An 11,242-nucleotide genomic window follows, 5' to 3' on the forward strand; every position below is an offset into this window, starting at 1 on the left:
ATGCAGGACAGGAGCCAGGAGCTTGCTGGCTTTGATTCATCATGCTCTAGAAAAAAAGCTGGCTGATCCTGCTGGCCATGCTTCCTCTTGCACCATCTGCTGTTCCTGACAGCCAGCTCCAGCACAAAGGCTTGGTGTTCATCTGCACCACCCTGTCTTGAGGGGAAAGGCCACTTCTGGGGGGTCACTGTTCCTACATGGCACTGCTGGAGGTGGCATCTGGGAAGTGGAGCTGTGGAAATGGTGCTGTGTTATGCCCTGGCAATGCAGTGACATCCTGCCTCGTTGTTTTTAGCAAGGCTTTTGCTAAGGTAGTGACCCAGGAACATCAACATATCCTCAAAGCAGTGCCTTCCACAAACCTCTCCACCAGGCACGAGCACTCATGTGTCCTGGTGTGCCTGGGAATGGGTCTGTGCTGACTGGTGGGATGGACAGACTGCCAGTCACCATGGATACTGCAGTGTGTGCTCTGGATTTGTCAAAAAAACCATGGCCATGGGATCATGGGAACACATTTATATCCCACCAGCTTTGTCCCACCAGGCAATGCTCAAGTTTGGTGTGTGTTAACAATCAAAACCTGATGGCTTCCCACGGGTCCCAGGCTCCTGAATGATGTAAGCATTTGTTGTCCCTGTCCTTAAATAACTACAGAACAGAGCCAAATGGGTTTTCTCTCCAACAGATGGGCTGCTGACAGGTGCTGCTGGAGGCTGAGAGATGGAAAACCAAGGATGCCTTGACATGGTCTCTCACTAGCTTGAAGAGAAAAAAGCAGGTGAGACTTGGTTTCCTTATTCTGGCACATTATTTAGATGCTCTAGAAGTATAATAACACAATATTATTGTGTTAGGAAAATATTATTACCTTGTCTCAAAGGCAGGAGAATGGGATGTGTCTTAAAGATGGAAGACTGGGGTATGTCCTTTGGGACAAGGATGATCTGCTTCCATAACACAGGTCCCAGAAGAAGCAGGATTGTGTCAGAATGGTAAAATAACAGAAAACAAAAGCTTTTCTTTCTCCCTAAATAAATAATTTCTGTGCTTCCTTTGTGGTTCTGTTCTAAAGACTTGCTGAATTCAAGGAGGATGTGGTCACACTCGTTGGAAACTCCAGATGCTACAATATAGAAACACAAATCTGCATTAAACTCACATTTTTTATGAGTTAAATGCCATGTGTTTTTCACAGGCTGCTGTGGTTTTCATGTCCCTTGGAGAGCATTTGCCCTGTACCTCTGATATCTCCTCCTTGATTTCTTTGACAGGATCCAGTCTTTTGTTATTTACTGATGTCACTGCAGCCTGGGAGAGAAATCAACACAGTCATGAATTATGGACCATGCTGGTAGGACATTTCATTCTGTTTGATTTAGTGAGAAAAAAATCTCAGATAACTAAAGATGAGTTCAAGCTATGACACTTTTCTTCTTGCTTCTGAGTTGCCCTGAGTGGTGAGGAGTGTCTGGGTTGAGTACTTTCACGTGGGTCATTGGGAAGGTGAGACCCTTCAGCAAACATGGGTCTGTGTGGGGTCTGTGTGTAGGGTTCAGTTTTGAAGAAGCCTGATATTACAGCAATGCAGCTCTGTCTCCACTCAGGAAACTCACCAGACTTTTAAAAAAAACCCCAACCCTCAGAATCACTAGGATGAAAGAATCACATGTTGTTGTGTGGGTGTTTTTAAGCTTCAGCCATGGGATCCTCCAGCTCTTCCTTCACCTGCAGGTCTTTTCCATCCCACCTAACACCTTCTGCTGCTGAGCACCTGAGGGATAAGGAAAGCAGCATCCTGGCCTGTGGGTGTGTGTTTCTGAGATGGGAGAGGCATGAGGGCACAGACTGGCAGGACATAACACATACCTTCAATGCAGAGGTTACCAGCAGCATCCTCACTCGTTTTGTGTGAAGAAAAAGAACTCCCAAAAGGAGGGTGGGTGGGAGAAGGACAGAATCTTGCTTTCTCCTTGAACAACAAAACTCTTGAACTCTTGACTCTGGGCAAAAGCAAACTGAAGTCACTGAATTTTGAAGTCACTCTGGAAGATGATGTGCAGTGCTGTGGTCCCACAGCGAGGGGAGGGTGTCCCTAAGCACACAGCCACCCCAGGGCACAGCTAGGGCAATTCCCTGGGCTTTTCCATATGAAGGCTCATTTTGTTACAAATAACCACCATTTTAATAATAAATTACTGCCCTCTGGAAGTCCCACAGTAATGCCATTGTCATCTGTGGGCAGTGGAGACCGGGGAGGAGAAGAGGATGGGATGTGTTGGTTACTTGATGGACTCTTTCACAAGGGCTACGTTTAGGTCTATCCATGTGCACTACGTACCACAATTTGGGAAGTCTGGGTGATCTTTGGCAAGGCCCTATTCATACACCCGAACTTCAGCACCACACACACTCCTTAAGTAGTCAAGGCATAGGTGAATGCACTCTTGCCTTCCCAACAGCTCTTACTCTTGGTTATTAATCTGAGAAAATTAGGTCAACATGTGGACGTTGGGTCTGGAGGATGCCTCAGCTTGGGATTTGGAGGTTTAGCTCATGATTTTTAACTCCTTGACATCACAGGGGCAAACATTTGCTTTGCAGAGTTTCTTTGCTAAATCAGGTTGGGTCCATCTAGGGAGCAATGGTTTTGTGTCACCTCAGGAAAGCCCCTGTGGGAAGCAAGACAGTGGAGGTGGGCACTCATCCAGCTGTTGTAAAGGAACTGATTTTTGGTTGACAGGATAAATGGCTTTCTTCTTGATGGGTGGGCACCAGAAGCTAAAAACTCAGAAGGAACAAAATGAAAATTTAAGGAAAAAATGCAGTATCTGGCAAAATATTTTCTCTTTATATCCTTCCATGGGGTGATGGTTATTCATCACCTGAATTGCCCTGGTGGTTGTGACTCCTCTCAGGATGTAAATCACAGAGTCACAGGATGGTTTGGGCTGGAAGGGACCATAAAGAACATCCAGTTCCAACTCCCTCATATATGAGAAGCACAGCTGTACTGCACATGTGATGGCCTGGAAAGACAACTCAGTCCCTGGGGAAATGCCCAGTGACTTATAGGAAAGCCACTCGTGGTGGAGAGAAGCGCTTTGGATCCCAGCTTCATGTTTTACAGGCAGTCATAAAAAAATCAAACAGTCATTTAGCAGATGGAGTAAGTTTTTTTTAAACCAGAATTGTAACATGTCATGGCCAGTACTAATCTCTGCTCTCATGGTCAGAGGTCCCCTCTGATGCAGGGGGGGACTCTCCTATCCTGTGCTCATGCAGTGTGACCTGGAAATCCCTGTGGTCTTGGAATTCCCCTGGCTCCAGGCCCATGAATGGGGGTGAAAGCACTGATTGCTGTTCAACATCCTGTCCCACCAGAAAGTGGATGGAAAAATATTGATTTCCTTTCAGAGGAGGCAGATTCACAGATGCACTTATTGTGGGCTTGTCCCTCCTTGGAGGCAAAGGGGATGCAAAGATAAACCCCCTCCTATCCCATTTTCAAGTCCGTCATGGAGCAGGAAGATAACACTGAAAAAAGGCTGCATAACATGCAAGATCTTGTCTTCTCTGCCAAACCACAGTACAGACCCCTGTCTGCTGTGTTGGCCAGCAAATATTAAATGAGGTCCTGTCTCCACCAAGCTGGACCACCTTCATCCTGGCAGCCCTTAGGTGCCATCTCTTGCTTCTACAAAATACTCCAGGGATGTTTCCAAGCCAAGGTCCCCTTTCAGAATGAGCTCCAAGGCTGGGAAGAAGCTACTTGGGATCACATGTAGAGGAAGAAGAAAACATAAGTAAGGAGGCACGAGGTGTTCAGCCTGGTGACAGCAGTAATTGTCTCAGATTGGTCTGGCTCATGAATGTGCACTGGTGCTGTTGGAAGTGGGACATATGAGTGTCACCAGCACTGAGGTGCCACCATGGTCTGCATATGGGAGATGTGGCTGCCTTGTTGAGAGGTTATTAATCTTTCCCATGACCTTGCCCTGAGTGCCAGAGCAGCAAAACACTTGTTCTGCAGCGCTCAGAGGGGAAGTCCAAAGAAACGGCTTCTCCCAAGACAAGACACACACACCCACTCAAAGGACAGAGACTCCTCTCTAGAGTCTCACAGCCACCTGGGAATTTGGGACCCTTGAGGTTGAAAGCGCCCCCTCCCCCCCCCCCATGGCACACACCTGGAGGAGCACTTCACCTTCTCTGGCTGAAGCAATTTGTCTTAACTAAAGCATTTCAATTAAAAGTCAAGACTGAATCACTTCAAAGTGCTGGTGACAGGAGTCATTAAACTGGAATACAAGTTTTAAATAATTATTAATATGCTCTGCAAGACATTCATAAAAGGCCCTTAATCAATATGCATTTCAATTCTGTGCATTAGGGTTTTAGGAATTTAAATTCACTGCAGTGGAAGGGTTGGGAAATCATCATGAATTTCCATCAGAGCTCTAGCACAACCAAACCTGGGAGATCATCATCAGGATCCAAGATGTTGGGAGGGTGTGACCAAATGCATCAGACTATTTTGGTGGCCTGTGCCAGAATGAATTGGTGGCTCTTCTCCCTGGAAGATGGGTATTGGGGCACATCATTGACATGGGGGCAAGTTTTTGAGTCCCTGTCGGTGACAGCAGCAGGGATTTTGCTTGGCCATCTCAGTCAGTGTCAAATATTCACAGGCACTACTGGCAATTTAAGCATTACCTGACCATCCCCTGGGGAGAGAGCAGAGAGGATGAGGATGGGCTGAGCTGTAGACATGAGCTATCAGGGCTGCAGGTGCTCGTGGTTCAAGAGCCCAGATCTTCCCATGCAGCATTCACGAGCCCTCACAGCACACAAAATAGATTTGATAGCTCCCTGCATAGGTACAGGGTTAGTTTTGTGGCTGGTGCACAGCAAAGCAAGATGATAATCCTGCCTCCTGCTGCCGGCAGTGAGGAGACCCATCATCTTACAGCAGGAGCATGGAGAGGCAGGAGCATTCCCAAGGGGAGAAGGGATGAGGGGACCCATCCCAGAAAGTGCTGTGGGAATGTGGGGGACTGGATGGTTTGAAGCTAATCGTGTGCTTCAGCATTTGGCTGGATCAGGGCCAGAGGTGCAGAAAAGAAATTTCCAGTAAGGAGAAACCTCTAGGAAGAACCAAACCCTAGAGGAAGCTCAGGGTGAGGTTTGTGCTTCCTATTTCAGTCTAAAAAAAACCCTGTCCCAGGAGGGGGTGAGTTTTAGTAACATCCAGATAGCCCAATTTTTTTTAAATCCAGAATAGGGGTGATGACAGTAAAGCAAGTGGAAGCTCCCTGAACAGATGGACCCTCAGAACACCCTTCCCTGCAGGTGGCATCCAGGGGCCCAGGGGCAGAGCAGCATCACACTTGGAATGGTTCAAAGGAGGAGGGATAAGCCAAAAGGAGCAGAGATGGTTGTTGCAGCTAACTTTACCCCCAGAGATGAAAACAGGAGCTGGGAATGTATCCCATGGTTATATGCATGCTCTGTGCCATGGATCTGGATGAGGGCCAGGCATTTGTCCCCTCATTTTTCCCTGGGGCAAACCAGGAGCTGGAGGCTGTGCACTAGGAGCAGGCTGGATGCAGCCACACTGTTTTGAAGGCTAAAAAAATGCAGTCCTATAGAGGAAAGCCAGGTTAAGCTATTTGTTAGCCTGCCTCAGGCCCTGCTTAGTTTACTGCCAGCCTAAAAATCCCCCAGTGCTGGGAAATCAGCTCGGACCGTGTGTGCACATTGCTGCAGATCAGCTTGTGTTTTGGGGGGGTGCATCTGCCTGATTTTGTGACGCCGCAGGTTGAAACGAACTAGGGAAAAGCAAGCACTTTGGAGAGGGAGAGAGAGAAAAAAAAAAAAAAAAAGCAAAGAAAACCAGAAAGAAACCAGAAGCAGGAGCGGGAGGGAAGGAAAAGGGGAGATTTTGTCTCGGGGAGGCGTCGGAGCCTCCGAGGACCGTCCCCGCCGTCGCCCCGCATTGCGAAAGAACCTTTAGCTTGGGCTCGGGTGCCCCTCGGTTTTGCAAGGCATCTCGGCACGGAAAGCCTGTCCCAGGCCGCTCCTCCCAAAGCGCAGCGGGGATGCTGTGGAGCCGGGAGGCCCCGCGCCGGGGCCGGGATGCAGCGGGGCCGCGGGGCGAGGAGCGGGCGGCGCGGGGCCGCTGCCATCTAGTGGCACTGGGACACGGTCCTCTGCCAGCCCCGGCAGAGAGAACCCCACCAAAACACAACCCAGACCCCTCCGACACCCCTTCCTTCCCACCATCCCTCTTCACGCGGGGGTATTGGGTTCGGGTTTGGGGGTTTCCGAGGGGTTTCTGCCAGCGGGGGCTTGAACATCTGCCAGGAAAATGCACCGAGACGCAAAGGCGGTGGAGCGTGAATGTATTTGTGAACTAAGGAGCCGTGTACTCCTGCCCGTGGATCTTTCCCGCTCCCCTTCTTGCACCTTTCTCCCTCCCTACACCTCTGTGGAGGGTTTTTAACTCCTTTCCCTCCCTTAACAGAAATCCCTCTGGCAGGAACAGGGCTCTCCAGTCCTCTCCATGCCTTCTCATCCACTGCAGACTCCCTCTTCCCTCCCATTTTGTGGCCTCGCTGCTCCCTCTCCTGCCACTGGTGCCCATGGGGACCCAGAGAGAGGGAGCAGGAAGGACACAGCCACGTTTCTTCTCTCCCTTCTCGTTATCTGTTTAACGCACCCCACATCCCCTCCCACAGATCTTTCAGGGGTGCTGATACCTCTGTTTCTGCACCCAGAAGTTTTCAAGCTGAAGACAGGGGGATGCCTGAACCCCCTCTTCCTTTGTGTCTTCCTGCAAATTCCCTTATACAATCTCTTACAAATTCCCTTACAAATCTCCCCTGTCGTGCTGGGAGCTCCCCTTTACTGTGGGGGTGACATGTCCCATTTCACCCCCACAGCACAGCCTCATATCCAGGGAAGGAGAATGGAGACAGCTTTTCAAAGGCCACCCCAGAAGAGGATGGAGTAACGTGATCCCTGCAATCCCATCTTGCCCCCTGGGGTGCTTTTGAGGGGGGCTGCAGAGCAGAGAACCAAGAAACAGCTCCCTGAGATGCTTATCAAGTGCAAAGAGGCACAGAGCTGGAATCAGATTTAAAAGGAGGGGAAAAGCTGAGCTCTGGGCAGTTGTGAGATGTTAACTCATGGTGATGCTGTGCCTGAGAGCACTGGTGGTTCACCAGCACATGGGGGTGTCAAAAATGGTGCCAGTACAGGGCTCTTCTTGCAAACCTGCACCAGGCACGGGGGCTCTCTGCAGCATCAGATCAACAGGAATCCTCTGTGCTGGAGTGGGTTGGAGCAGTTTGGCAGCACCCTGGGGCCCAAGGGGATGAGGGAGACGGTACAGGCACATTATGGGTCTGTGTCCCAGTGCAAAGACCCTCCATCAGCAGAGGATGTACAAAGTACTTCCACACAGCTCCATATTGATGTACAGCTTTTTTTTTTTTAGCTCTGATACTAGTCTCTTATGATTTCCAGAAGTATTTAGCCCTTCCCACTGAAACTGGTTTGGAGATGGGGTCCAGCCAACCCCAGGTGTGACCCAGTTCTAGGGGCCCAGTTTGCTCCCAGTCTCTCATTTACCACTATGGTTTGGTGCAAAATCCTGCCAAATTTTCCTCCCATCCCACATAACCTCACAAGGAGCCAGCAGTGTGCCCTGGGTCTGAGGTTTCCAAATCATGCTCTCAGTCTTCAGCAGCACCATTGCAAAGGGGCAGTCAGGGTTTCCTTGTGCACTCCCCACCCACCCACCTCTAACCTTGTTCCAGAAATATGTCCACCCTACTTTTTCTCCCATTTTTTCTTCTTTTGTTGCTTTGTTCCTTTATCTAAAAAAGAAACAACACAACTTTGAAAGTTTGAGTTGTCTTTGCAGTCAGATCCTTGTGCAAGCCCAGACCAGATGCTTTTTAAAGTCCTTTGGGAGAGGAGCTGCACCCACAGTTACTTGGGAATGGGCAGGAGAAGGTTTTTTTGGCCCTTGTGTTGAGGGTGTCCCATATCAGCTGGTGATAGCACTGGGAAGTGGTCCCAGGCATGTTTTGTTTTCAAGGAGAGACAATGCTGGGGCCAGCAACGTGTGCAAGTCAGAGTTTTATGCAGGGAAAAAGGCTCAAGGCACCACTCTGGCCCCTCTCCATCCTCCTGATGGAGGGCTGCAGGGTGCTGCCCCGGGGACCAATTGTGCTCAGCCACTGAGGAAATCTTCTAGGAGTGGGGGGGAAAAAAAAGAGATTTTGGAAAAGAGCTGCTACCTGGTACAGCTCCAGGAACAGCACAGTAGAATGGAGCTGCTCCTGGTCACTGGGGTTTCCCATCTCTGAGGATTCTGCCTGTGTTTCCTCTACCATCCCAGCTGCTTGGGATTCCTCCTTCCTCCACATGAGCCAGTTTCTTCTGAGGCTGATTCCAGAGTCTTCACATCTTAGCTCCATGACAAGCTAGAAGGGGGCTGCAGAGTCCTTACACTTTTATCAGCACTGGATTAATTAACAAAAAAATAATCAGGAATAGAAAAAAGCCTGGCATTAACGTCGTGCTAGAGCAATTTCCAAGCAGGTACTGCCAGCGAAATAAAAACAGCAATTTGCAGCTAAACAAAAATAACAGTTAAGCATTTGAAACACAAATGCACCATTCAGCAGCAGCAGATAAATATTCAGGCACGTTCATTAGGAGGTTGAGGCTGTCTCTCAAATAAACAGACAGGTACAAAATAGCAGCTGGAATACTCCAATTACGCCAATATCACATCAGTGCCGACGCTCCCGGCTCCAGGAGGTGGGAGGGGGTGAAGGGGAGATGGGGAGGAAGAGGGAGGCAGTGAGGAATGTATTTTGTAAAAATTGGTCTTAAATTTTGTTTTATGTAACCGGTGTTTGGATTCTCCCCCCTTGGAGGGCTTTAACTCCCGGGGATGGGAAGTTCCCCTGTGGCACCGTGCTCCTCACAGCTCCTCCGCCTGACATGGGATTGGCCTGGCTCCCGGGGGAGACCCACCACACGGGGGAAGAGCAGGACTTGGCCTCCTGCCTGCTGCCCTAAAGCCTCCCTGAGGGTCGGGCAGCGGGCGCTGCCCACCCAGCACAGCCCCCGGGCAGCGAGGGAAGACCGTGGATCAGCCGAAAGCAAAACACGGCCGAACCCAAAAGCTACAAAGCCTTTGGAGCTCAAACGCTGCAGCTGATTGAAAAAATAACATCACCCCCCTCAGCCCCCCCGTGCATCCCCTCGGCCCCCAGGGTGTCCCTGCCCCAGGGCCGGGGGCATGTGCTGGGGACCTGGCTCTGGGACAAGGGGACACCGTGCCCAGGTGGCCTGGGGGAGGTTGGTGGCACATGGGAGGGGTGCTCAGGTGCAATAGGGTGTCCCCCCCTAGGGACAGCTACACTTCTGGGGGGTGATATGTGTCACCTGAAGGAGGGGGGGGACAGGTACTGCCCTGCCCCACACATGACTCAGGGGTGTGCAGTGCTCCCCACCACACGCAAACCCATCTGTAGGCTGGGGAGGGTGCTCAGAGGCAGTGGGGTGCCCCCATCTTGGGTACAGCTACACTTTGGAGGTGCCATGTGTCCCCTGAGGGGGGGTGGGGGATGGAGCAGGTATCACCCTGCCCCACACACACCGCAGGGGAGCACAACGTGAGCCCTGGTTTGGGGGCAGTGGGGTGCTCAGGGACAGTGGGGTGCCAAGGGACAGTGGGGTTCCCCTCACCTCGGGGACAGGTACACTTGTGGGGGTGCCATATGTCACCTGGGGGGGAGGGATCACAGGTACAGCCCTGCCCCATGCACACCATGGGGTAGCACAACTGGAGCCCAGGTGTGGACCGGGGGTGGGGGGGCTGCTCTGAGACAGTGGAGTTCCACCACCCAGGTACAGCTACAGTTGTGGGAGTGACGTGTGTCACCTGAAAGGGGGGGGGAACAGGTACCACTCTTCCCCACACACATATGGAGGCAGAGGGGTGCTCAGGGACAGTGGGGTGCACCCTCCCCAGGGACAGGTACACTTTTGGGGGTGCCATGTGTCACCTGAAGGAGGGGGGAACAGGGCAGTTGTGCCCTGCCCCACGCACCCCACGGTGGGGCAACACTGGAGCCCAGGTGTAGAGCAGGGATGGCTACTAAGTGGGGTCCCTCCCCCTCCCCCCTTGAGTACAGCTGTGGGGGTGCCCTGTCACCTAAAGGAGGGGGGAACAGATACCACCCTGCCTCACACACATATAGGAGCAAAACATGAGCCCTGGTATGACTGGGGAGGTGCTCAGGGCAGTGAGGTGTTCCTCCCCCCCTCTGGGTACAGTGACACTTGTGGGGGTGGTATGTGTCACCTGGGTGGGAGGGAAACAGGTACCACCCTGCCCCACATACACCACAAGGGTTGCAGTGCTCCCCACCACACACAAACCCTTGTGTGGGCCGGGGCAGTGCTCAGGGACAGTGTGGTGCCCCCGCCCAGATACAGCCACACTTTTTAGGGGATGCTGTGTGTGTCCCCTGGGAGGGGAATGGAGCAGGTATCACCCTGCCTCATTCACACCACAGAGAGACACAATGCAAGCCCTGATGTGGCGTGTGGGGGAGTGGGACAGTGGGGTGCACTCTTCCCCTTGGTAGAACTACATTTGTGGGGGTGCCATGTGTCACCTGGGGTGGGGAAAGGTACCGGCCTGCCCCCCACACACCACAAGGGTTACAGTGCTCCCCACCACACATAAACCCATGTGAGGGCTGGGGGGATGCTCAGGGACAGTGTGGTGCCCCTCCTCAGGTACAACCACACTTTTTGGGGGATGCCGTGTGTCCCCTGAGGGGGAAGGAGTGGATGGATGGAGCAGGTCCCGCCGTTCCCCACTCGCACCGCGAGGGTTGCAGCGCTCCCCACCACGCACAGATCCTTGTGTCGGTCAGGGGGAATCTCACAACGGGACAATGGGGTGCTTCCCTCCCCGGTACAGCCACCCTTCTTGGGGGGTGCCGTGTGTGGGGTGGGGAGATGGACGTTATCATCTTGCCCCACAAACCCTTGTGTGGGCCATGGGGGCTGCTCGGGGGTACCGCCTCCCCCCCAGGTACAGCCACACTTTTGGGGGGGTGCCGTGCGTTCCCCGAGGGGGTGAAGGGGGGGGGGGGGCGCGCCGTTCCGCGCCCCCGCCGTTCCGCGCCCCCGCCGTTCCGCGCTC

At 52.2% G+C, this 11,242-nt stretch overlaps 1 long non-coding RNA gene across 2 annotated transcripts; it reads left to right on the forward strand.

Annotated features, from left to right (window-relative positions):
- Window positions 1-605: 605 nt before the first annotated feature.
- On the forward strand, window positions 606-1,926 carry LOC113955311. Of its 2 annotated transcripts, XR_003530489.1 has the most exons (3): window positions 759-781; window positions 1,275-1,354; window positions 1,735-1,926. It is a non-coding gene; the product is annotated as an uncharacterized LOC113955311 (long non-coding RNA). The 2 variants fall into 2 exon arrangements; XR_003530488.1 differs by lacking the exon at window positions 1,735-1,926 and having other exon boundaries at window positions 606-781; window positions 1,275-1,422.
- The last annotated feature ends 9,316 nt before the right edge of the window (window positions 1,927-11,242 follow it).

This window comes from Corapipo altera, unplaced genomic scaffold (assembly GCF_003945725.1).
Source record: "Corapipo altera isolate COAL_440 unplaced genomic scaffold, ASM394572v1 126, whole genome shotgun sequence".
NCBI lineage: Eukaryota > Metazoa > Chordata > Aves > Passeriformes > Pipridae > Corapipo > Corapipo altera.